Raw genomic sequence first — 22,040 nt, forward strand, 5'->3', positions numbered from 1 at the left:
AATAATAATAATAATAATAATAAATAATACACAAAATGATCTCCAAAGGTTAAGCAAACTCAGAAATCGGTTGCTTTTCTTAAGTGGCTGCAGAACTTCTTAGTCAGCATAACTAGGCTTGACTAGAACCTGTGAGGATGCATATCCTCTTCCTATTCTTACTTAGCTTTGATTCCAGAACCAATTTATCAGGTTGGAATATAAGCTGAGAATTAAATTCCTCTTAATGGCCAAACTAGTTCCGATAACAGCTCTTTCCAAAGGATGTATTCTACAGGTCTACACAAATTTTAATAGAGGCAATTGTCTCATTATTTACCTAAAAAGGAAAGAAAGAAAAAAATTGACTGGATATAGTGGCGCATGCTTGTAATCCCAGAAATTCGGGAGGGTGAGACTGGAAGATTACTCAGGAGTTCGAGACCAGCCTGGGAAACATAGTGAAACCTTGTTTCTGCAAAAAATCAAAGAATTAGCTGGGTGGATGGTGCATACCTGTGGTCCCAACTACTCTAAAGGCTGATGAAGAAGGATCGCTTCAGCCTGGGAGGTATAAGCTGCAGTGAGCTGGGATCACACCACTGCACTCCAGCTTAGGTGACAGAGTGAGACCATGCCTCAAAAATAAATAAATAAAAATAAAAATTCCCCAGTTTCTAAATAATTAACTTGCGTCTAGATTTATAGGTCCATGTTGTACTGAGGGTAGCCTACTTTGGTTGTCCAGACTCTTACTAACATTCCAGTGGGGAAAGGAATAAACATTGAGTTATAATTGCGTGGACATTGCATTTCGGTCTTTTCTCTTTAAATCAATTTTAAAAAGTAATATTTTATTTGAGAGGTGGGAAGGACTAAGAGACTTCATAAGGGAGAATGATATTGTCTTACTTAAAAAATACCAATTCTTTCTTCAGTAAAATCCAAACTGGGAGTTTGATTTATTCAAACATCATTTTTTCCCCCCCCGAAATGCATCATTTGCAATATTTCCTTAACTCTCAGGGACTTGTTTATCCTAATGAAAGAGAAGGAAATTGTTTTCTCTATCACCCGGGAAAGTTACTCTGGAGAACTCAGGTTGGTATTAAATATTCGTTTGAAAAAGTCTTTCACGATAATCCTCTTAATTCAGTGTGCCTCAGGGCTTTGATTGCCTTTGGTTGAAAGACACAGGGTGATAGCTTTTTGATAACTCAGCCAGATTTGTGCATCCCTAATGATGGACAATTAACTGGAGAACTGTATAGAAAACCTAAGGACAAGACTTCCTTGCTTACACATTCTTTCTTACATCTTAAACTTTGTACCTTACACCTCTTGAGTGAAAACAATATGGAGGAGGAAATGAGGATTTCTATAATTGAAAAGGGAGAAGGAGTCTAGAGTTATAAAATAAAATTACTCAGTTTGGAATTGGGCCATAACCTTCTAGTAAAAACTGTCCTGGGATCATTAATGATCACAGATGGTTCAGACCTCACTTCTGAACATCATCTGGAAAACACAATAAGCCCAAGAGAAACAATATTCAGAAAAGAATCCAAGAAATACTCTGCAGGATTAGGAATGAAAAGGAAAAAAAAAAAAAAAGTATGAGCACTAGTATGCTTAAATATGCATTATCAAACTTAGGACCCAATTCAGTTTTTATCTTCACTTAGTGAAAGGAAATTATTGATTCTTAGCTAAAAAGAGAACTGCCAATTTTGTCATCATAGTTATTGCCGTATCTTATGCTATACCAAATCCTTCAGCAATGAATGGTTTTCCTGCAAGCTTCTACCGTTCTCCTGTATTATAATTCCCATGTCATTGGAAACTGATTGGTTTGTGTACATACTTAAGTCTATTTTATTAATCATATCTTACCAAAATTGTTACTTTTGCTCAACTTGGGTATATAGTAAAACTCCATCTGTAAAGAATCAAACCATAAGAACCATAGGAATACCAATAGGAAAATTAACTTTCCCACTATTCGAGGTCTCCAAACATTAAAAATACTATTTTTCCTTTTGCTCTTTGTGGTTCGCTCAAAAAGTGTCATGTTAAACTAATTATCTTCTTTGCAAATTAGACTTTCTACTCCCCTACTCTTAACGATATCTTTTACAGATCCCAGCATATTCTCAGTTTTCCAGCTCATAACAGAAATAACTAATTACTCTCCTTCCCTTATAAAAGTCATACTATCAGTTACCAAATTCTTTTTGTAATGTATTTCACATATGCTCTTTTCATCTTCTGCCAGCCTTTCTTAACCAGCATTCCAGAAGACAGCCAAACGCAACCCTTAAAGCCCTAGGGCCCTAATGTCCATATGTATGTAAAAAATTAATCCCTCTCTTGTACATCTAGATGGGTACCAGTTATATACCATCCTTGGAAGAAGAGAAAATATCACTCATTTTCGTGTTCTATGGTTCAGATGGGAAACTCCAGGTGAAAACAGGGCTGGACAGTTACCAAAATTCTCTATTTTCAGTATCACTTCTACATATCACCTGCTGGCTAATCTTATGTTTAATTCCCCCTTTTCCCAAATTTCAATGCTTTCTCTTTATTTCCGAGGTTAATTCTAATTTATTTACTTACAGTTGTGTTTCAAGGCTCCTTAGGATCTATTACCAATCTCCTATTCTTGTCTTATCTCCTACTGGCTCTGGCATTGACTAGGTTTGTGAATTTAAATAAATTTAGTCTCTCTCAGTTGTCATTTCCTTTTACGTAAAATGAAAGTATTGAATGAAATCATCTCTAAGGCTTTCCAACTTTTAATGAACAGTTCTATAGCAAAATGCATCTTTTACTTGGATATTCTGTCCCACCCAGACTTAGTATAAATTTAAGTATTAATTTTCCTATACTTTTATTCATTGTTACTGCCACTACTTGAAAAGTCCCCTTTTGGGCCTAGCTCAACCTCACCTAAACTCCGGGTCCTGAATCAAGACTTATCTCATTTGTAAGGGCTTTCCTGATTAACACAGTCTTCCATGACCCGTTCTGCCTCTTAGATCTTTTGCAGCACATACTACCTGTCCCCTTGCTTTGACATTCACCAAACAGAGCCTTAGCCATCCGTTTGCGTTTTTATGTACCTGATTCCCCCAACTGGTTTGCAAACTGTTTAAGGGTAAGATATCCAGTATAGTGCATGACTCAATAGACATACTGTATCTACTCTGTGATAAGCTCTGTATTAGACTCTAAGGGAATGTACAAGTCAAATAATTTCTCAGAAAGACAAGTGGAACTATCTTACATTACCTCTCTGGGACATTTGACATCATCAAACACATGAAACATACCTTGCTTCTTGAATCTCTTTATTTTCTTAGCTTTCATAACATTTGTTTCTGCTGGCTTTTCCCATCTACACCTTTGGTTGCACTTTTTTCCCCGCTTGGCTTCTCTTTTCTACCAACCTCTGAAAAGTTGGTGTTATTCAGCGTTTTGTCCTTATACTTGCACTTTCCTACTCAGCACAAGCTCCATGAATAATCTAATTTGTGCCCATAAGTCTCACTTGGACTAGTGAATCTCAAATTCTCCAGGCTCTCCATCCAAACTTACTTCCTCGGCTCTAGAGCTTTATATCTTACTGTCTCTGGGAAATATTTTTCTGACCCACAGGAACCCCAATCTCAACAGGTCTTAAAAGTAAGTCACTATGTCGTGTTCCCAAATCTCTTCCCCTTTCTTATCCAGTCATGTAATTCAGAAACAGAACCCTTCATTCTTCCTTATATCTTCTTTTTTTCATTGGATGCTACTATTCTTTGGTTTCTATAAGTGAAAACCAAATAAATAAAAAACCTTTTTCATTCCTTCCTTTCTTTCCTCCTCTCAAAAATACGTCATTCATGCAAGATGGGAGCATAGTAAAAATATAAATAAACAAAAGAAAGAAATATGTCTTGACTCTATCCACTCCATCTCCAGTCAGCTGTAACACAGCCATTTTTCATGGAGACTAACGCAATATCCTCCCCCTATAATCACCTTCTTCTACCCTAAACCCTTTACAATCCTTCCCTCAGCAGCCAGAGTGGTCTTTTGAAAAGTGTCTATAAGATTGTGTATCTCCCCTATTTAAAAATCTTTGATGGCATCCCATTCCACTTAGAATCAAAACCAAACTCATTACAAGGCCTAAGAAATCCTACATTATCCAGGCTTTGCCTCCCTTTCTAGCTTCTGCTTAACAACCATGCATCTCTTGGTCACAAAGTCTGTTGGCCTCTTTTTAGTTTTTAAAACACATAAAACATGTTCACTCTACAAGGCCTTTACATGTGTTGCTCCCTGTCCACAGAATACTCTTTCTCTGGCTCTTTACTTGAGAAGCCTTCCCATCTGAATGGTGTCCAAGTCTCTCTCTAACACATCACACTTTTTTAAAATCTTTTTGGGATTGCTCTCGATCTGATTTTTTTTTTTTTTTAAAGTATTTACTTTTCAATATTCTGGTCACTGCCTATCTCTTCAAGCTTTAAAACCCACCCCTCTTCACATTCCAGACTCTATTGCAATTGTGTTATTTCATGGAATGGCCCATATTATTTCATCCTTTCTCCCTTTCTAAACACTGTTCCTTTTGTCTGTAATGTCTTCCTTCCTCTCCTTTTCTACATGACACATTCCTGTTTATTTCTATGATGTGGCTGCAGTTGTTTTCTTCTTTATAGAGACTCTCTGATCCTCCAGTCTGATACAATTATCCTTCCTTTCGTGCCTTCATTATGTCTAGTACATACCTCTATTACAACATTCAACAGACTTTATTATATGTATTCATGTATATGTCTATCTCTTCTGCCATACCAGGAGCTCCTTTCAGGGAGGCATTATGTCCATGTATAGATCTAGTTGAATGTTTTACTATGATTTCTCATTAAATTCGAGTTGAATAAATGCAGTCTACAAGAATGAACAAATACCAGTGTCCAGTGAGTAGTATGAGATGGCAAAATTTGGTTAGGACTAAGGCAAAGGTTGACCAGCTTACAATGATCAGTCATGGAAACTGTTCACTTCTGGTACAGCCCATAATTGGGCAGCTAATAGATATTTCACACAGAGCTAAGACCATACAGACTTGGATTTCACTCAACTGATACCAGCTGGTTACTTCAGCAAATAACGGTCACCATTTTATAGAGAGATACTTTAGTAGTCAGAAAGATAGCCATCCTTGACACTCTAAACTTCTTATTATCTAGGCTAAGGATGAGTATTCACTGTAAAATATACAGCTATATCATTTTAGCCAATTATTCTGTTTCCTAAACTTGGTGCTTAGGAAGCTTGGCCTTTCCTCACATTTAAAGCTTGTATCTTCTGGTACTCCTCCCACAGGAATCCTGGTGAGGTTTCAGATCTTCCCCTTTGTCAATAATATGATTTATAGTTGCATGTACCCTGTCTCTTACCTTCTCTAGTTAAAAAAAACTACGTATAATAATGCTTAGTTATTGCTATTTTTTCTTGTCCCCCTTTATTATGGGGGAAGTATCCATCTGTCTGATGTTATTATATCTATCCCCAAACCAATAAACAAAGGATAAATACTAGTAAATTTTCCTATAGGGAAATAAAAGAACAAACGACCAGAAAATCAATGACTTCTCAACACCTAACTTATATCTCCTACACACAAAAATTGAATTACTGGGGGACGGATCTGGGAAGGAATGGGCTTCCCCTTATGACTCTGGTGAGGGAAAAATATCTCCAATTAAGTCTGTTCCCTTTGCAAGAATATTTAAGAGAATCAAGAAGGGAAAAGAATGGTCCATGAACATTAGGTAGCTAGATCTTTTTGAAGTGAAGCTAAACAACATAGGAATTAAATATACCTCTTTGGAGTCTAGATGGGAAACTTAAACACTCTCTTGAATTTTTTTTTTTTCCAGGAAATGTTAGTTTAAGTTTCAAACTGGCATCTTGGAAAATAAACTTTGGAAATACATCTCACTTGTAGGTTGGGATAGTGCTCACTCAAAAATAAAATTTAGGAAGGACCAAAATAATATAATTTTTCTGTTTAGAGAAAGGATGATCATAAGGAAAGCAAGGTGAAGTGCCCTTTAGCTGAAAAAAATATGTCACTTTTTTTCCATTGTACTTTAAAAATTTTAATTATGTCAAAAGTGAAGAAGATGCATAAGTAGTTTGGGTTGCCGAGAAAGCAGGTAAGACAGGCAAGTATTCAATATTGAAGACATTGATTTGATGGGATATGGTAGAATTTTGAGAGACCCATTAGTCATGGGTAAAACCACTTAGAGCCTTTTCTGGAAGATAATTCATTTTCTTTTTTCTTTTCTTTCTTTTTTCTTTTCTTTTTTTTTTTTTTAACCACTGTGCCCGGCCCATTTATTCTTAACTATACTTCTATGAGGGGTGGTATTTTTAGTCTCATGAAGACATTACATTTTAAAGCCTATTTCTTTTCACTATACCAGTAATTTCCAAAATTGTCTGCATGTACCCTTTGGGGTACAGAATTGAGAAAAGAAAATTTTAGAAGCAAACTGTGAATGAGAGAGGTTAAGTAATTTGTCTGAGATCACACACTTTAGCTTTTACATTTTCTATTCCACTTATCTGGTCATACACTCCTTTGCTTCCAGTTTTCACTGGTTTTTCTATTAGGCTGTTTACTCAACAAACTATATGTTGACAGAGTGGAATACAATTTCCACCTGAAGGCTCTGGACTCCTCAATTGATGTATACACAGAGACACTGCAGTGTCAGTCCACTGTAAATTCAAATTGCCAGTAATTATATGACATTCCAAGAATACCCAACAAGTCTGGGTTACTCTGATTAAACCAAATTTCTTCCAAATTCTCTGGAACTAAGAAGGGGGTTTCCCTTGGATTCCAGTGAAGGGTAAGAGGTCAGGTCTATGTTGGCACAAGAAGATCGGAGATTAAGGAATAATGATGTTTACTGGGCCCTCTCTCTATGTATGAACTTTTATCACCACCTAACAATAAAACTGGTACTATTTTCTCCACCTGAAATCCTTGCTTGACTTTTCTTTCTTGCTTGCTTGCTTGCTTGCTCTCTGCTTTCTTGCTGCTTTCTTGCTTTTTTGCTTGCTTTCTTGTCTGCCTGCCTCCCTCCCTCCCTCCCTTCCTCCTTTTCTTCCTTCCTTCCTTCCTTCCTTCCTTCCATTTCTCTTTCTCTCTCTTTCTTGCTTTATTCTGTTTCTTAAAAAAAAAAAAATGAGATTTTACTACATTGCCCAAGCTGGTCTTGAGCTCCTGGGCTCAAGCAATCCTCTTGCCTTGGCCTTCCAAAGTGCTGGGATTACAAGCGAGAGCTACCACACCTGGCCCTGAAATGTTTTTCCTTCCATTCGACCAAACCACGTTCTGCCTTCAAAAATTCTGTTGAAAAATCACCTTCTTCATAAAATCATTTAAAACATTTCCTCATTCCCTACCTGGTTCCATATGGCATTCACTATAGTAACCTCCTTAGCAATTCCCCTTTTCTCATATTGTCTATGTGTGTGCGTGCGTGTGTGTGTGTATGTGTATACATACACACATAGGGGTGTGCATATATATATACACACACACATATAGCTAAAAACACACACACACATATATATAGAGAGAGAAAGAGTGCATTTATATGTTTTGTGCATATATTATATATATACACACACACACACACACACACAGCACTTTCCTGTTTCCCTAGAGACTGCTAAAAGGCTCATTCCTGAGGTTTCCTCTGTTTTAGATTTCACAAGGCACTATGCAATGCTTGCACATACTGGGTCCACAGTTAAAGCTACTAAATTTTTATTCAAGCTCCAAAGGAAAAGTTGTCACCTTCTTTGTCTTTATACCTGATGGTGATAATTATCACTGACTAGTAGAGCTAAAGAAAGCTTAGGAATTACCTAGTTTGTTTTTCTTTTATCTTGTATTTATTTAACCACAGCATCTTTTTGACCCAGATTGAAATGTTTCTCAGAATCCAATAATGTAAAACAGATAAAAAGGTGTTGTTGCCACTAAAGCAGAGTTTGGTGGCCCAGAGATCTGTCTGGTCAGCTCCCTCCTCTCTCCTCTGAAACCCCCTGTTGAAGACTGGGGAGCAGTTTTGAAACACTGATCTACAGCCTGTCCTTCATGGTGCAGATGTTAGGAGGTTCTATGCTCAAGGCCATTCAACTGGAAAGGGCTAAGATGGAATTTCTTCCCATGTCAGTGCTACTCTTTTCAGAGGAGTGAAAGAAGACCATACTCCCAACTCCTAGATGTACATATGCCTAAATTTTCTAAAGTTAACTCAGCATTTATGTGATTCAGCAGTAAACAGGGTTCTTTTACAAATGAAGACTTGGAAGTTATTTTTTTATTTTCTACCTTTTGACTCTTACTCATCTTATTTTTCAATCAGACTGTATCACCAAGACCAATTTTAGAGACAATATCTCCTCTAATATTATATGAAAATCCTTTATTCATTCAAAAAACATTTATTAGTAATCTACCATGAGCCAAGAACTATGCCGGGTACTGGAAATACAGAATTTTTTTTTTTTTTTTTTTTTAAAGAAACACTCTTTACCCTGAATTAGCTCATAGTATAGTGTGGTAGACATATGTATGTCAATTTAAAAGTCTATTCTAGAATGTGCTCTTAAATAATTTTACTTAATCTCAGGTAGTGTTTTCCTAATTGTTCAAGAATATTTCCCAGTATAGGCTTACACTAATGTTTCTTCTTGTGTAGATGTGACTATCAACAAGCCTCAGATGTTTGGGGGATAAATTTTGTAAATAATAGAACATCCATAGATCTAAAGACTTAAGTACCACAACTCCAAAAGATTTTTAAGAATTAAATGTGTTAATACACCTACAATACTTATAATTATGCCTGCCAAATAGTAAGCGCTTAACATTAGTTATTACTCGTTATTGTTGATGCTGTTGTTGAAGATGATATTTTATCTATAATAAGTGAATCATATATCTAAATAGCTTTTTGTGGTGATTCTTAAAGGACTAGTTTCTGGATTTTGGGGGTATATGTGTGTGTTTGTGTGAATGTATGCATACACATCTGAAGTTCAATGAACATACAATTGGTTAACTGACAAATGAGTTATTAATGCCACTGACTTAAACTTTGCATGTCCTATGCTCTCAATACTCTTTAATGCTAATATACGTTGTTTCTTGCAGTCTTAGAACTCAGAGACATAATTAGCCTTATCTTAAAGATGTGGCTGATAAAGGCTGAATAAAATTTACAGGCTGCCTCTACTTAGAAACCAGAGAGGCTCATCATTTTCAAGGAGCTGAAATGTAGACATCTCAATACCTAGGCTCAGCCACTTTGTATCTTCAAGGAATGACGTAAAGATGCAATTGGCAGTTACAAATTATCTTCAGTGATGGTGGTATCCACTGTCTGTGGCTATGGTATCTGTGGACCCATGTTCTAATCAGTTGGTGGTTTTGCCTTGACTGTGTTTCCCGGGTCCACCTTCACTTGGTTCCTGCCTAATTTTTGAGCCTGTTTCTCTAGCCTTGCCATTAATACTGTGAACTCTCTGATATTATCCTAATCCATTTCAAGTTCTATTGCTTGCAATGAAAAATCTTACTGATGTAACCCTGTACTCAGAAATCAGGTGCAAGCTGCTAATATTTTTCACCTGGATTATTGCAATAATCTGGGAGCTTTGTACTCACTGTTCTGCCCGAAATACTTTGTTGCAACATATTCACATGAGTAGCTTCCTTACCTCTTCAGGATTGTATTCAAACTCACCTGTTTAAATCTTATCAAGGAGAAGTTCTCTAATTACCCTATGCAAAATGGCAACCCACCCTAACACTCCTTATCTGTCCTCTTTTGTTCTCTTTCATTTTATTTTCTATAACCCTTGTATCTACTCAAAATACTTATTATAATCTGCTGGCACCAGTGGTGTGTAAACTCCGTGAGAGCTCCATTACTCTTTTGGTGGCTTATATTTCCTGGAACCTAGTACAGTGCCTGGTATATATCAGGTACTCTACAAATATTTATTTTATGAATATATGAATGCACTTAAATTATGTTCAGATGTAATAATAAGAATAAGCTAAACACGTGCTACAGCTAATGCATCCATTTCCACCTGCCTCCACATCCTTCCTGATTTCTGTTCCTTAATCTGAACCAGCAGTAACCCATATATTTCTTTCAGCCTAGCTGTCAGTCTAAGGTGTGTGATGCAGTGGATTTCCTAAGAGTGAGGAAAGAAGAATTTGGTCCTGCTCACCACTACAAAATGCCTATTTGTTTCTCCTTTTGTATTTTAATTGTTTAACTATTTGGGGAGGATTATCCTGCTGTGGTAAATTTATACTCATTAAATTGTCAAGTGTAACTGTATTATTTATTTATTGCAGGCACTGTAGGGGAAATGCTTGCTTTGCCACTGGCACCATCTGGCTTTGAGTGATTATTGTATTTTACCTGATAGTTTTTGGACAGGACTATCAGGGTGATGAATGGGTGAGAGTGGGAGGAGTTCAAACACTGGTTGAAAAAAGGATAAGAAACCTGTAGCAATAAGTCAGTTACCATGAGGCATTCTAAGCACTGAATAAGATAGAACATCCATTCCATGCCCTGTTTGCATTCCCGGTTAATCTTCAGAGTCAACATGGCAAAAAACATTCCAAGATAAAAATAGCAAGATTTTCTAGAAAAGATTTAAGTTTCAATGCAAAAAGAAAAATCCTTTATGGTTACTGAGTATTACTGAGTATGCTGTGAATCCACATAGTTGTGGTTGTAGCTAAAATCCTGCATATTTCTTTTCTCAGCATCAGTGATTTATAAATAGAGAAATTTTAAAAAATGAATCTCTGAAAACATTCCAGAAGAAAATTTGATTTGTGGGAACTGAAGGATAAAATGTATAATGGCAAGTGGCACAATGTCAGACACTGGGTTCTGTGGTTATAACCTGATCTCAAATCAAAACCCAATGCCCCTGGCATTCTCAAAGCTGGATCATCAGAGGTTTTGTTCCAGATAGAAGTGAGGTCATAGCTCTGCTAATGTAAGGTAACTTCAGCATGTCTGAATCCATCTAACAGTCTTGTTGAGGCCAGGAGCCTATTTTTTTTGAGATGGAGTCTCGCTCCGTCACCCAGGCTGGAGTGCAGTGGCACGATCTCGGCTCACCGCCAGCTCTGCCTCCCGGATTCACGCCATTCTCCTGCCTCAGCCTCCCAAGTAGCTGGGACTACAGGCACCTGCCACCACGCCCGGCTAATTTTTTGTATTTTTAGTAGAGACGGGCTTTCACCGTGTTAGCCAGGATGGTCTAGATCTCCTGACCTTGTGATCCACCCGCCTCGGCCTCCCAAAGTGCTGGGATTACAGGCGTAAGCCGGCCGTGGCTGGCCAAAGCTATTCAGTCTTTTATCTTTCTCCAGGGAGAGACGACTTTAAAGTGTATGTATTGTTGGCCCCTATATCACTTTTGTTTATCAACAGATCATCTACTGCTTTCATGGTATCTCAAGATTTAGAAGAAATTCAGAAGGCATCTTATCTATGAGTTATTCATTTATTCATTAGGAAATCTTTATTTAGTGCCTACTATAAATGAAAGGATATAGATAAATATATGAATCAAATATGTCTATTCCCTTTACAGGATTCATTAATTATTTTCCATGACATCCTTGTTAGGTTGGAGTTCAGGCTTTGGTGCAGTATCTCTAATATTTTTTGTGTTGATGCTAATCATTTAATACAACACTTCTGAAGTGAGTAAAAGCAAATTAGCCTTCACTCAAAGTAGTGAGGCCCAACCAACTCTTGTTTACCCCTCATTATTCAAGAAGTCAGATGCAGAGACCAAAGAAGAATCAGAGTGGAAGTGCTTGAACAGTTAACTTAGTGAACTCTTTCACTTTATCTTCTTGTTTTGGTTTCTGTCAGACTTCACTGTACCTGGTCATTCTTTTTGCTATCCAGAGATGGAAGTGAAATACTAAATTTTCATATTTGTAACCCAGTAAATACTAGTATCTTGGTGACAAAAAAAACAAAACAAAAATGATCTAAAAGTCTCCAAACCTCTTAATATATTTTAGAACACTCTTTCTTTTTATTGAATGAAAACTTAACTCAGTTTAGTTTTGTTTGCATACACAAATCAAGCATTGGAATGAATCTTAAGAGTTAAAATGAAATGACTATATCTGTAAAATGCTTAGAAATATCCCCAGAAAAATATTTCTTAAGGCTTTTCAGCATTGTCTGTGGTAAGACGTAAGGCATTTCAAGGTCTCATAAAATAAAAAGTAAAGTAGCATGCAAACATAGGCAGACACAAAACTCTAACTCTGGAATTTTAGGGATTTTTGAGATTTCTAGTTTGGGTTTAAGATAATGGTCAATTGTCACTTATTGGAACTTTGGTTTAATAATAATTTTTAAAAATTAAGTGTTGGACTAACTTTTAAAATTTTTAATTTACTCCTATAACTAAACCATATTGGATTATGCCTCTTGCCAAGATTATTCTTAAACCATGATCTAAGAACCTCCTATTATTCTTTCACTGTCAGGATCCAGAAACTCAGTGCCAAGGGTAAGTCAGCCTTAGATAAACAGATTGTCTGGCCTAGGCCACCAATCTGTCCAACATTTGTGACCTATAAAGATTTTTTTCCTGCAAGCAATTCTGCTTATGCCAACTGTTTATATGCACAGTGGAAACTTCCAAAGCTGTCATTTCCTAGGTTTGCTTTGCTTGTACAACTAATTACTACTGTGTTAGAAATTTTTCTCGATTTATTGGATCCCAGAAAGACTCAATTAACCAGTGCCTTTTGGTCAAGGATAGTAGCTGAAGAATAAGACCTCAAGATTACAGCATTTAAACTTTGCACAGTGCGTCTTGGTGATATGACAAGGATTCAGGGATAAGCCTGATAGGCAATATTGCCTTATAGGATAGGTGGGGGCTCAGAAGGGTTCTAATGAAAGAGAAAAAGAGAGAGAGAACTTCAAATCATACTGAAGAAACAGAGGAAAGCAGAAGTAATCTAAGACAAAAGAGGGAAACCCCTTTGGATATCTTGAATTAAATATAAACCCTCAGAAATATTTGCAGTGCTCTAAGTTAGTAGATTGTCATTTCTTTTGGAGGCGACATAATTAGAATGGACCCCAACCACAAGATACCTCTCCATTAAGACTCATTTGCGATTTGGTACCAGATTGCAAATGAGTCTTAATATAAAATATGTGTCAGAATCCCTCTTCTCACTCCACTTTATATGTTAAGTATCTCTTTTCAGGAAACTAAACAACCAACATGTATTTCCTGAACCCCTACAATGAACCAAAGTCTATTAGAGGTAGCATGGGGCATTGTGTTGGGGGCAGAGGGATACAAATCCCACCAACAAGGAGGGTGCTATGATTTGAATGTTTGTTCCCCTCACATTTCCTCTGTTGAAATCCTCATCCTCAGTGTGATAGTGTTAGGAGGTGGGGACTTTGGAAGGTGATTAGGTCATGAGAGTGAAGCCCTCATGAATGGGATTAGTGCCGTTTTAAAGAGACCCCATAGAGCTTCCTTAACCCTTCTGCCATGTGAGAACATGAGAAGGCTCGGTCTATTATACAGAAGGCAGGCCCTCACTAGACACCGAATCTGTCAGCACTTTGATCTTGGGCTTCCCATCCTCTGGAATGGTGAGAAATAAATTTCTGTCGTTAGCTACTGTTACCCAGTTTATGTTTGTTTTATGTTTTGTTTTTTAATAGCAGTGGGAACTAAAACAGAGAAGGAAGGCTGATATTTAAGAAATAAGTACAAATTAAAGAATAACACTCATAAAAATAACAAAACAAGGCAGTTTGTAATTAAAGTATACAAGTACTATAAAAGCTCAGGATTCACAGGAGGAGGCGGGGGAAAGTGAAAGCTTTAAAGAGGGAAAACACTAGGAGAGTGCCCAGTATGAAGGGAGAGGAGAAGGCATTCCAGAGAAGTGGGATAACATGGGGCATGGTCATGGAGCCTTGAGGAGACCAGCCTAATAAACCATAGCCAAAAAAAGAAAAAAGAAAAAAACAAAACCCAGCATGATAGGGCAAGAAATTTGTGCCATTAGCAGCTTTTGGCTAGGGGAGCAAAGTGATGTAAAAAGCATTTATGGCACCTGTGCATGTAGGACTGCATGGGAGACTGGAGGCAGGAAGCAAGTTAAGAGGTTATCATTTGAAACGTGTATGGAAGAGAAAATGAAACCATGGACTAGAGTGTTCATAATTGAAATATAAATGTGAAATGAATTGCAGATCTTTTGAAGAAAAATGGGTCATTTTCAGTGCCTATGACACATGAAGACAAGTCTCTGCCAATACATGTGGTCCATGACCCTTTCAGTTTGGCTAACCAGTTGTCTTGTAGTCTAGGCTGTATGACAGTGTGACAAGGCTCGTCATGGAAGTAGTCCTTCTTTTACGCAATACACTGGGCCCTTCTGCAGATCTACTTGCATTCCATTTTTATTTCCCTAATTCTTGGACTGCTGACTGTATACCTCAACCTTCTTTTCTGCTTCTGACTCCTTTAGGTAGACCCTATCTGATATGCTGTCCTTGCCTCTGAGACTGGGACTCCTCTATCCACTGGACTCTATCTCCTGCTCTGTTCTCTATCCTTGGACACCATCTTCAGCATTGAATTCCATTGTCCCATTTCCAACCTATTGCACCCTATAAGCCAGGAGAATCCCCCTAACTTGCCCTATGATGGGTGGAGAATTAAATATGATTATAATATTTCTAGCTTAGATTTACTGGAATGGATGGGCTATTGGCAGAACTGATAAAAGAAAGAACTGATTTGGTGAGGAAGACAATGATTTTTATTTCCAGCATGGCCAGCATGAGGAAAACATCCAGAAAGAAATGACTAACTGAAGGTCCAGAAGTGGAGGCAGAGGGTACAGGGGGCAAATGACTCAAAGGCTGATTGAGAGCTTATTCATCTTCATGGCATTAGTTGAGGAAGGGTTAGAAAGAAAAGAGCTGAGTGAAGGGCTTACTCACCCTTCAATAGCAGAAGATACTTCATTAAGAGAAAAAGAAAGAGCAGTTAGTAAAAGCATATGGGATCGGGGAAGCCAACAAAAAGAAAGCTCTAAAATAAATGGTCAGTACTATTAAATCAGAGTGATTAAGAAGGATGAGAATGGAGAATAGACCATTGAATATAGGAATAAAGAGACCATTGATAACCTCCAAGTGGGTAGTTTCGTAGAGTAGTGAGGATGAAAGCCAGATTTTAAAGGCTTAGAAGAGGATTGAAGTAGAAGAAATACAGATAACTGGCATAGACTACAAATCTAGAAATTCGGTATTTCTCTCAGTCAATTCCTGCTGCTACAAAAATAATCACAGATTGGTTATTAGTAATAGAAATTTATTTCTCACAGTTCTGTACGCTGATCCAGGCACCGGCAGGTTTGATGTCTAGTAAAGACCTGGTCTCTGTCTCCAAGATGGTGCTTTACTGCTGCATCCTCACATGGCAGAAGGACAACAAGGAATAAATTCACTTTCTCAATACTTTTAATGAAGACACTTGCTGAGACCTCTTGACCTAATCACCTCCGAAAGGTCCCACCTCTTAATACTATTGCATTAGGGATTAAGTTTCAACTTGAATTTTAAAAAGACACAAACATTGAAACCATATCAGTGTTGAATGGAGAAAGAGAAATGAGATTGTAATGAAAAGGTGCTATTTTTCAAGGTAGGGAGAAACCTGTGTTAAAGCAAAGGGAATAATAGAGAAGGGAAGACTGAAAGGGTAACAGAAGAAATCAATGTGACATTAGACAAGGGATAAGTTCAAATGTTTAGATCTCAGCAGAGTTCCTTGTGGAAAAATGATATAGCTTTGAAACAGAAAGGAAAAAGAAGAGGACAAGAAATGGGATGGTTTATATTCAGGGGATCCTGTCAAAATCCTGAATGTTGATGCTGCATGTGATGACTCCCACCTTTAATCCCAGCTGCTCGGTCGGGTGAAGCAGGAGAATTGCTTGAGGCCAGGAGTTCAAGACCAGTCTGAGCAACATAGTGAGACCCCGTCTCTAAAAAAAAAAAGAAAAAGAAAAAGAAAAGAAAATCCTGAAACCCTCCCCTCTTTTTTCCTTTAGTGAAGAGCCTTGGTTGGCTGTTCAGAGTAAAAATGGGAAAGCAAAAACCTTCAGGGGAGTTTACTAACTGACAGGAATGAATTAGGCAACATTTTCCCAAGTGTTCTGTGGATCACCTGACAGTGTCTCCTGGAGAAGGTTTTTAAAATGATCTCTGGAGGAGACACTTCATTCACAAGGTCCTCAGATGATTATGATGCTTGCAAACGTCCAGGAGTGAGTGCCTTGTTGCAGGTGGAGCCATCTTGAAAACACTGACTAATTTAGGAACCTAGTGGGAAGCTACATTGTCTCTCATCCTGTGGTTATTTTTCTCTTCACATCCCTCACAGGGCTCCCTTCACTGGGTGTTATTTCTATGGTAAAGAGTGCAACTTATCCCAGCATACACCAGCATAAGCTCTTGGTTAGGTCCAAAATATCAGGGAGGGCATTATAGTATACCTACAACCCAAAAGAAAACCTCAGTACTTATTATGTGCACACAGGAAGTTTCAGAAGAATGTAAACCATGTATTTTTTATACTGAAATTACCTTTCAGTCCATTAAGAGTTTATTTGGGGTAGCCATATGGGATCCCCTTCTCTCTGTGAGCCCCGTTTCTTTTCTCTTTCCCTCCCATACCATTTCCTATTCTTCTGTTCCTCCTTCTCCCCAATCCCACTTCCATCTTCGACTTGAGTGGGGACATTAGATCTTAATGGTTCTGCGCATTGCACTGAGCTCTACCCTAGAGACCCAGCACTAGACTCTGCAGACACTAGTCAGCACTAGAATCTGCACATGTGGAAGATCCACAGGTGCTTTCTTGCTAACATAACCATCTCTAGTAGCATAACTTTGATATATAACTATTATTTTTAAAAGTCACCATTTCTTACTCTAGTCTTACTCCTTCTAAAAATTAAAAGGGAAGGAAAAGGTATGTGGAAGAAAGTAAAATCTGGACAGGCATGGTGGCTCTCGCCTATAATCTCAGCACTTTGGCAGGCCAAGGTGGGAGGATTTTTTTTGAGCCCAAGAGTTCCATACCAGCCTCGATAGTGAGACCTTGTCTCTACAAAAAAAAAAAAAAAAAAAAAAAAAAAATCAAAAAATTAGCTGGGCATTGTGGCATGCCTCTGTAGTTCCAGCTACTTGGGAGGCTGAGGTGGGAGGATTGTTTAAACCTAGGAGATGGAGGCCACAGTGAGCTGTGATGGTACCATTGCACTCCACTCTGGGAGAGACCTTGTCTGGAAAAAAAAAAATAACAATAATAATAATAAAGAAAGTAAAATCCAATTCTGTCACACCTAGAAACGTTTTATTGTTTGGAACCCATATGCCAGGAGGCCCTCAGTAAAGCACGGTCATTGGAGGTGGGGTTCTGTAACATTATGAGTTTCTTGCTAAATGAAGTCAAGTCTCCCTCTCTCTCTCTCTCACACACATATGCATGCAAACTCATGCACATATGAAAGACCTGTTGTTTGAAAAGTTAAGTGTTTGAAAAGTATATCATTTGTTTTTAATTTGTTGCATGAATTTTTTTGTTCATTTGGCAGGATAAATTTTACTACCAGTTATCTAGGATGAGAGGGAGTCAACTTTGAACCCTCACTTGTTGCCTAACCTTGGCATCAAGAGAAAAATCTATCCTAAACTCAGTTCATATGTACATTTCTATATTTTTCTTTCCTCTTGCTGCATTCCATTTTATTTACCAACATAGAAATAGAAGGTTGTAGTTTCTCTATTTCCTTTTTCTGATAAACACCTCAAAAGAATATAGTAATTTCCTCCATTTTTATCTGGCCCATGCTTTTCTTAAACACATGTAATCTGTTCTTCCCTCCCTCCCCCACTGTTCGAAAATTGCTTTCCCTGAGGTCCCTGGTGGCCTTGTAATTTGCATTTGCAAATTCTCAGCCTTCACTTAACATTTTTGCATTGACTCTGCTGAACACCCCTTCTTAGGATCCTCTCTACTCTTGGCCCCTGTTCTGGTGCTCTTCAATTGTTACTCCCCTCCTCTAAGCTGGCTTTACTTTCTCCTCTGTCTTCTAAATAGAGGCGATACAAAAACACAATCTTAGTTTTTCTGATCTTTTATTTTTAATTCTCTCCATTAGAATTTTCTTCCACCTCCATAGCTTCAACTATCACCTTCTCATAAGACACTCAAGTTTATATTTCCTGTACTGAGATGCTTCTAGTTGCTTACCAGGTGTCTAGTTCCTTCCAAACCTTCACCATTGAAACTGAGTCCGTCACCTTTCCCCAAAATCCATCTCTCCCCTAATTCTCCACAAATAAACTGTGCCGCTCATTTAATTCTGAAGATACTATCTTTTGTATTATTTATTGAATTCTTTCATTTGTTGTTACCATATGTAAACAGTAATTATTTTGAGGGAAAGAATTGTATTTTCTACATCTCTGTATTCCTGTATTCCTGATGATTCTTATCCAGCACTCTTTTGTGTGTGTGTGTGTGTGTGTGTGTGTGTGTGTGTGAGACAGAGTCTTGCTCTGTTGTCCAGGCTTAAGTGCAGTGGTGGCACCATCATAACTCACTGCAGCCTCAACTTCTGGGATCAAGCAATTCTCCCACTTCAGCTTCCCGAGTGACTGGGACTGCAGGCATGTGCCACCATGCCCAGATAATTTTACAAACTTTTTTGCAGAGACAGGCTCTCGCTCTTGCCCAGGCTGGTCTCAAACTCCTAAGCTCAAGTGATCCTCCCACACCAGCCTCACAAAGCACTGGGATTACAGGCATGAGCCTCTGCACCCAGTCTCCTATGCGGTGTTCAATAAATTATTTTTATTAAGATGTCTCAGCTAAGTTCCTAATATCTTCCATATACTTCTCACTGTGGTAATTTTTGAAAGGCTTGACAGATTTTGATGAAAATGAATAGATATGAAGTGTAATTTTGGTTCAGACCACCATCTTGAGACAAATAGTAGCTACTAAATGTACTGACAGGAGAATTTCTATAACTTATTAACAGTGGATTCTGTACAATTTTATACACTCCTGCAACTGAATGTGTTCTGCTATTCAGAACTTCTGAAAGAGGAAGTTACCAGCCAAAGAAATTTTAAGGCAAGTTGAAGGATCTAGTTAGGTTAGACTAAGCAGACACTCAAATGAGAGGTAAGGCTGAGCTAAAACTTCAAGACTGGGTTTCTATACCTCATCTGGGAGAATACTGACAACAGGGCATATAAATTTTTGTCTTTTTGCCCAAAATATGAGGTACTGGGCTGGGTGCGGTGGCTCATACCTGTAATCCCAGCACTTTGGGAGGCTGAGGGGGGCAGATGACTTGAAGTCAGGAGTTCAAGACCAGCTTGGCCAACATGGTGAAACCCTGTCTCTACTAAAATTACAAAAAAATTAGCCGGGTGTGGTGGTGCATGCCTGTAATCCCAGCTACTCGGGAGGATGAAGCATGAGAATCGCTTGAACCTAGGAGGCGGAGGTTGCAGTGAGTCGAGCTCTTGCCACTGCACTCCAGCCTGGGTGACAGAGTGAGACTCTGTCTTAAAAATAAAATAAAATAAACAAAAGGGTAATTTTTCCAATGTCAAAGGAGACTAGAAAAAGTTTTTGAAGAATGGTGTCTGTCTCCACTTTGTGTGGCACAGTGAAATACCACTATTTCACCAAGGGTAACCTCTGCCTCCTAAACTTTTATTTCTCCCAAGACTAAGTTTATAGATTCTTAGAATTAATGAGTTGAAAAAGACTTGACCATCTGGTTCAAATCCCTTGTTTAGAGACTTGCCACCTGCTTCCTAATCCTGGTTGTATGTTAGGTTTTCTAATCTTGCCTCTGGGCCTTATCTCTGAAGTCCCCACTCTGCACTGGCCCTAGAGTTTGAGTAATTCCATCCAAATGTAGATATTGCTATTATATTAAAAATAACACTTTGCCTTGTTCATCTTTAATGAATTTTCCTATGAAAGACAGATTCATGTATCACTTTTCAGATACTTAACATATGAAATTAAAAAAAAAAAAAATTGAGCCCTAATGAACATTTTCTACAACATGTGGATCAAGAGTAGGGAGGAAATACTGGTCTCCACATCTCCCCTTCCCACTCCCCCAACATCAAATCCACTGTCTATAGGCATTTATGCATTCCTTCTGTGATAGGATGATTTTGCCTCTTTTAAGGCTGAAAAATTCAATTCAGTTGACTCTCACAGATTTGAAGTTTTCTGCTGTGGTGGTCCCAGCTACTCGGGAGGCTGAGGCAGGAGAATGGCGTAAACCTGGGAGGCGGAGCTTGTAGTGAGCCGAGTTCGTGCCACTGCACTCCAGCCTGGGCGACAGAGCAAAGACTCCGTCTCAAAAAAAAAAAAAAAAAAATACATCCATATTTCAATTGTTTTCACTTTATCAGTTGTCCACAATATGTATAAAACAGAATTGTCTGGTGCTCAGAATGAAGTACCAAGTGATTCAAATATTGACTATTCTATTCAATTTCAATATAAACTGAAGCAAGTCACATACTTGTCCACTTATCCAGTAGATGAAACAGCAAAGGAGGAGAGTTTATCTGAAAAGTTCTTCTCTGGAGAAAGATACTTAGAAAATACAAACGGTCCTTACTGAAGAGCCCAGCTCATCCCAGGAAGATCTGAGGAAAAGATGAGCAGACCCAATGCTACTTCAGCTCACCTCTCTTAGCAGTCTTTTTTTGTTAAAGCCCTGTTTTAATTGAACACTATGTTCCTGAGTCAAAAGAGTGCTTCAGTAAATCCGCCTTCCTGGGGCATAACGAATCACACACAGTCACACTTTCAGAAAAGCGAATCCTGCCAAACGTTGGCTGGACAAAAGATGGCTTTTTTTCCCCTCCAGCAAAAATTACTCCAATTGCTTGAGAAAGAAACACAGTATGTTTATCCCTGTTTACAGATGTTTAGCCAGTGTCCCTTCAGAGGGTCATGTTCCTATAAACAGCATCATGATAATTATATCCACTGCTGCAAAGAACAGATGTGTAAATTGGTGGTTTCTTGGGGGAAAATAATACCAAGTCCATTTTCCAGAAATGTACACAGTACAGTGCAGCTGTAACATTCTGTGCAGAGGTCTCATTAGTGTCTATTGCTGAGTGAGGTGACATTTAAAGAATATGGAAATTCATCGGGTGGCATCTAGCAGGGAAGTCCAGAGACACCTAGGAAATGATTCAGATGTTTTGGTATATGTAAAAATTTCTAGTGATATTGGGCAAATCTCCACATCTAAAGAAAGTAGTAAAAATCTTCAATTATAAAGTTTTCCAGGAAAGAAATATGTATTGAGTAGAGGGAAGGATTAGGAAACTTCTCATGCCCCACATACCTCTGAGATCTGTGTAACTTAGATATGAACTAAACTTTAGTGAGGTCAGGTTGCATCAAGGTGGTCAAATTCTTGATCTGTGAACACAAGAATATTTCTGAACTCATTGCTGAAGGGTCTGGCAGGGATCAGGGTTCCTGAAACTAGAGTCAATGGTTCCTTATTCAAAAAGCCAATGTTACCTTGCACACAAGAATTAGATGAAATCCTTTCTACTAATGAATTTATTTTGTTGTAGATACTTGCTTTTCCCCAGAATATATATTTATGTGACTATATGGTAATCAGTATTATCCCTAAAAATTAAGACATAACACTAACGTCAGTTTATTGTATTAGAATAGCTATTGAACAGGTCTGTTATTGCAAATATGCATATCACTATAAGCTTCACTATCTTCTCTCTGTATAATTCTCTTAAATTATGTCAAATATGTGCAGA

General features: G+C 38.0%; 1 protein-coding gene and 1 long non-coding RNA gene across 2 annotated transcripts in view; one reads left to right on the forward strand and one right to left on the reverse strand.

Annotated features, from left to right (window-relative positions):
* The window catches only part of LOC140709818 (uncharacterized), a 43,151-nt gene that overhangs the window by 17,330 nt on the left and 3,781 nt on the right, over positions 1-22,040 (reverse strand). The window contains exon 2 of the long non-coding RNA XR_012090533.1: positions 16,082-16,174. This is a non-coding gene — a long non-coding RNA (uncharacterized lncRNA). The remainder of the gene's footprint in view (positions 1-16,081; positions 16,175-22,040) is intronic.
* The window catches only part of GAP43 (growth associated protein 43), a 98,642-nt gene that overhangs the window by 10,935 nt on the left and 65,667 nt on the right, over positions 1-22,040 (forward strand). The gene's annotated exons all lie outside the window — the stretch shown is intronic.

The sequence above is a fragment of the Chlorocebus sabaeus genome, chromosome 22, assembly GCF_047675955.1.
Source record: "Chlorocebus sabaeus isolate Y175 chromosome 22, mChlSab1.0.hap1, whole genome shotgun sequence".
NCBI classification, from domain to species: domain Eukaryota; kingdom Metazoa; phylum Chordata; class Mammalia; order Primates; family Cercopithecidae; genus Chlorocebus; species Chlorocebus sabaeus.